Below are 6,000 nucleotides of genomic sequence, written 5' to 3'. Positions count from 1 at the left end.
TCATTGCCTGTTTGCACTACCTGTTTGACTTCACTGTGTGACTACTATTGTTGTTTGGCTTCATACTATCTTCCATCCTGATCTTCACTACCTAGGTGCTATTAGTCTTCGTGCTTTCACTTCATTGAATACTTGACTATGGCTTGCTTAGTGTAGTCTACCTTTCGCTGCATATCAATAGGTTCATTTCTATTGTTTGTCTTCGAAACTCCCGTGTTTTGAAGACTTTCATAAAAATCGCCAATTCACCCTCCCTCTAGTCGATAACTAGCACTTTCAAGGTCTATCGTTCTAGTGCCATAAAAATCAAAAACTTTGAAGGCACAAATCCAAAGGTGGTTAATGGTCAAAGAATCAAACACTATATCTCAGGTAATCCTATAAATGTTGAAAACAATGTTATTGAAACCGTAACCCCGGAGGAATACATAAGGGACACTTTCCGGAACGTTTCAGACTCCAAAAAGAAATAGGTATGTGGTACGGTAAGTAAACCGACTCCAAAACAGTTCTAATGGCAATTTTTCTCCGTTTTGGAATATTTAAGAAAATATGAAAATAAGAAGTAGTCCGGAAAGGACACAACGCGTCCACGAGGGTGGAGGGCGCGCCCTACCCCCTGGGCACGCCCCCCTACCTCGTGGGCACCTCGTATGCTCTCCGGACTCCGTTTCCTTGCACGATACTTCTTTTGGTCGGTAAAAATTCATTATATAATCTCCCGAAGGTTTTGACCCTCGTATCACAAAAATATCCCCTATTTTTGTTTCGAGCTATTTCTGCCGCAGATTAGAGCAAGATGTCTTCTCAAGAGTCAGTCGGGGAGAGCCGGGTGTCTAATCCGACACTGGGGCCAAGAGCAAACAGTGATGCTGACCACTTTGGGCCATCAACGGAGGAGATGGAGGCCGACTTGAAAAGGATAGATGCCATGGAGGAGAATCAAGAAGTTACGTCCCGTTTCCGAGCCGGATTCATGATGGGGGAACTACAGAGCTCAGCTATTCCAAACTCGGTCATCCCCTCCAATGTTAAATTTCTCTCTTATGAAAATATGAAAAAGAGTGTTACTTGTTCTCCCGTAGCTATGCAACATCCATGGGTGCAAGGAGCTTTAGCCGTCACGGGTAAGCTCCGTAAGGAAGTAATGGATCTCAAGCAACAAGTCAATAAGCTCGAGGAAGAGAATCGCATCCTGAGGGGCATCATCGCCAAGAATATCACATCACCACCCCCGTAGAAAGAGCAATAAACACATGGGTATGGGCACTCCCCTTGGCAACTGCCAAGCTTGGGGGAGGTGCCCCGGTATCGTATCACCATCACACTCCTATCTTTACCATTTTTCTTAGTTTGATCCTTTTAGTAATATCTTGATCTAGTAGAATAAAGTTTTGGTATGATTTAGTTTTGAGTTTTGCTTTATGACCCCCTATGTAATCGAGTCCGTGAGCTATATATAATAAAGATTAGTGTTGAGTCAAGGGCTTGATTATCCTGCTACGATCTTGAGAGAATAAAAGAAATAATAAAAAGAAATAAAAGAGATCATAATGATCTTATGGAGAGTAATGACTTCACATATAAATAGTATGATGAATAAAAGTTGTTGAGAGTTGACAAACATAGTTTTGGTCATCGTTACAATTAATAGGAAATAATAAAGAAAGAGAGGTTTTCACATATAAATACACTATCTTGGACATCTTTTATGATTGTGAGCACTCATTAAAATATGACATGCTAAAGGGTTGATGTTGGACAAGGAAGACAACGTAATGGGTTATGTTTTCTTATATCCGAAATAAAGTATATTGTCATGGATCATCCAACATGTTGAGCTTGCCTTTCCCTCTCATGATAGCCAAATTCTTTGCACCAGTTAGAGATACTACTTGTGCTTCCAAATATCCTTAATCCCGGTTTTGCCATGAGAGTCCACCATACCTACCTATGGATTGAGTAAGATCCTTCAAGTAAGTTGTCATGTTGCATGCAATAAAAGTTGCTCTCTAAATATGTATGATTTATTAGTGTGGAGAAAATAAGCTTTATACGATCTTGTGATGTGGAAGAAATAAAAGCGACGGACTGCATAACAAAGGTCCACATCACAAGTGACAATATAAAGTGACGTTCTTTTGCATTAAGATTTCATGCTTTCAACCCTAAAAGCACATGAAAACCTCTGCTTCCCTCTGCGAAGGGCCTATCTTTTACTTTTGTCTTATACCTTATGCAAGATTCATGGTGATCTTCACCTTTCCTTTTTACATTTTATCCTTTGGCAAGCACCTTGTGTTGGAAAGATCCTGATATATATATATATATATATATATATATATATATATATATATATATATATATATATATATATATATCCAATTGGATGTAAGTTAGCATGAACTATTATTGTTGACATTACCCTTGAGGTAAAAGGTTGGGCGGCAACACTATAAGCCCCTATATTTCTCTGTGTCCGATTAAAACTCCATACCCATAAGTATTGCGTGAGTGTTAGCAATTGTGAAAGACTAAATGATAGTTGAGTATATGGACTTGCTGAAAAGCTCTTATATTGAATCTTTCCGATGTTATGATAAATTGCAATTGCTTCAATGACCGAGATCATAGTTTGTTAGTTCTCAATGAAGTTTCTGATTCATACTTGACATTGTGAATAGATTGTTACCTGAGCATAATAAATCGTATGAAAATATCCATATATGTTGCAGTTATAAGAATGATCATGATGCCCTCATGTCCGTATTTTATTTTATTGACACCTCTATCTCTAAACATGTGAACATATTTTTCGTTCTCGGCTTCCGCTTGAGGACAAGCAAGGTCTAAGCTTGGGGGAGTTGATACGTCCATTTTGCATCATGCTTTTATATCGATATTTATTGCATTATGGGCTGTTATTACACGTTATGTCACAATACTTATACCTATTTTCTCTTATTTTACAAGGTTTACAGGAAGAGGGAGAATGCCGGCAGCTGGAGTTCTGGGCTAGAAAAGGAGCAAATATTAGAGACCTGTCGTGGTTTTGTCACGGCAGATGTCCTAGAGAAAGGACTTAGTCGTGGAGCCATCGCTACGGGTTATCTTAAAGGGGTTAAAGCGGACAAGGGACGCAAGAGAGTTTTATACTAGTTCGGCCCCTTACGATGAAGGTAAAAGCCTATGTCTAGTTGTGATGGAATTGATGGGGTTTTGATGACCAGGGAGCGAATACGCTTTGCCTGAGTCTCGAGGTGTTGTATGTTGTCCTTGAACCGCCGCCGGGTCGTCCCCTTATATACATGGGTTGACGCCCGTCAGTTTACAGACTCCGAGGCCGGCTCATAATCGTGTCCGGCTCGGTCTCTGCTACCTCTATCTTACAACACAAGTTTACATATCAATGCCGGTTTGTGTCTACGGGCCTTAAACCGGCTTTGGGCCCTGGGCCTTCATGAAGCGTCACCGCCTGTCTTCATAGGCTTCAGATACAGATGAACTACTTATGGGGTTAACCCGGCCTCTCCTGGCCGGTTTACGCCCAGTGGTAATATCCCCAACATTAGGCCCCAGATTGATTTGAACTGGTTCATGTCAATCCTCAATACTTAAGAAATTTGCTTCTTCAACATCTTCATATAATCTTGTAAACCATCGTGATGTCATCTTCTAGGATCATGATAAACCGCCGTGACGTCACCTGCTATTTAAAACTCTGTATAATCCACCTTCATTAATGAGCCTCTGACAATCGAGGCGACAGCTCCGCCTCAAAAAAAATTCGGCTCCTCGATTTTCGCGCCTGTCGTTTATCTCCCTTATAAATAGGGCCTGGGGGTCTTTCCATTTTCTCCCTCGTACCTCTTCGCATCATCGTCATCCTCGCGACGCCCGAGCATTCGACCTCAGCCGCCGCTGTCGACCTTCGACTGCTGCACCAACCTTGGCCGCTGCATCGACCTGAACGTACCAGAGCTCCTCCGCGCGCCGCCGCTGCTCGACAGACTCCATAAGTCTCCCCTTCTCTCACCATAGATCTGCACTTAGGGTTTCTGTCGTTCATCAGTGTTCTTCGCCCGAACCTTCTTTATCCTTACTTATATCCATGGATTAGATCCAAGAACCACATAGATCTCGTGCGGTGGTAGTTTTAGCACCTGTTTGATATCCAACTCATCTCGTTTAAGTAGAAAATCCCAACTGAATCTTCATCAACTGCTTCGGTACCAATATTTAGGTCTGAATATATTTTCATTTTCTGACATGCGGTAGATCCAAAATTACAATGCCAACTTGTGAAACATGTTTTCTCTTCACTTATACATCCTTAACACTAGATTGGGCGGTTTAACTTTATATACCAAATGATGACCCAGTAGATACCATTAGTCCCCTGTTGAACCGCCAACGCATTACATTGTTTCCATTGTCAGACTCCGGTTTATGAATAACCAAATCCGGTCTGTCAATGTGCTTGTATCCTCATACCGTTGTATAGTTGTCCACTGTAATTCTTAAACCGGCAATAATCATGTTTCAGATTTCCCTTGTCATGGCCAAGCAAGTCTATGAATGCAATTGGGCTCCCTCTCGAGTAACCGAGGAGCAGTTAAGCAACCTTGTAAAAACGGGCGCTTTAGCTAAGAAAGATGTCATCCACTAGAGGGTCCCTGGCCCGGAAAATCCTCCTACACCCAAGGATGGAGAGGTAGTCGTATTCACTGATCATCTTGGATGAGGTTTTAGCCCTCCCGGTTCAAAAAATTTCTGGGATGTACTGGCCAATTTTCAGCTGCGCCCTCAAGACATCGGTCCCAATTCTGTGACCAACATCTGCCACTTCCAAGTCTTTTGTGAGGTTTATTTGCAAGAGGAACCTTCAGTCGAACTGTTTAGGGATTTCTTTCACTTTAACCGTCGCACAAAATTCTCAGATGGACCCAATACGGAATTGGGTGGAATGGCGGTTCAAAAAAGGAAGGAAGTCACCTTCCCTCATACCAAACTCGACAGTCACCCCAAAGAGTGGAACCAGACTTGGTTTTACTGCATGGATACATCTCCATCTGATGAGAACCCCCTACCGGGTTACCGCCCTGAACGCCTTAGCAACACACATCCTTTTCCTCAAAGGTTGACAGCAAGAGAAAGGGCCAACTATGCTCCCCAATTATCAAAGCTTAGAACCTTCATGGCGAACGGTTTGACAGGAGTGGATCTTGCTCGTTGCTGGATAAGCTGGAGTATTCTGCCCTTAAGCCGGCGCCCCGGTTTGATGTGTGAGTACACGGGGAGTTTGAAGGATGCTCAGCGGCATATTGACATTCAGCTCACAGATGCTGAAGTCACTAAAGCTGTAAAAAAGATACTGAATGAACCGGAGGCTGTCTGTGCCCAAACCGGGCTACTCCCTTTCTGCACCTTCAACAAACCGCCAGCTGTAAGAATCATATAATCTTTTTACATGACGTTGCTTCTGTCCAAATATTCTCTGAAAGTGTGATTATTTTCTGACAGGGTGACGATCCGTTCTGGAACAAGAAACCGTCACAAGACAAACCGGCGAAGCCGCAAGACAAACCGGTCAAGCCAGTTCGTCCAAAGACCAAGGTTATTAAAAAACCTGCCAAGAGAAGGACTACTGCATCCTCCGATCCACCAGCTGATGATGATGTGGGTAATCCAGAACTAGAGGTAGAACTTGACTCTCTTGGTTCATTTTTCGTACATCTCATTGACAATGATTATTATCAGGACGACGCTGAAGGCAGTCATGCTGAGGACGTAGAGGTAACCATTCTTTCCTCCGATTCAGATCCTCTGCCAACATAAAAAATTCATCAAGCAAACCGGAAAGTAAAATTTTCTCACCCTCTTGCTTATTTGGACCCAAACTTTCTTTTGAAGACGCAGCAGCACGAGGCTCGCCGTACAACCCGGCACAGCGGCCAGGTAGTTACCCCGCCGGTTTACCGAACAGTCCGGTTCAGAAAC

Source organism: Aegilops tauschii, chromosome 3, assembly GCF_002575655.3.
Source record: "Aegilops tauschii subsp. strangulata cultivar AL8/78 chromosome 3, Aet v6.0, whole genome shotgun sequence".
Classification (NCBI taxonomy): Eukaryota; Viridiplantae; Streptophyta; class Magnoliopsida; order Poales; family Poaceae; genus Aegilops; species Aegilops tauschii.
Note: the sequence above shows the minus strand (reverse complement) of the source record.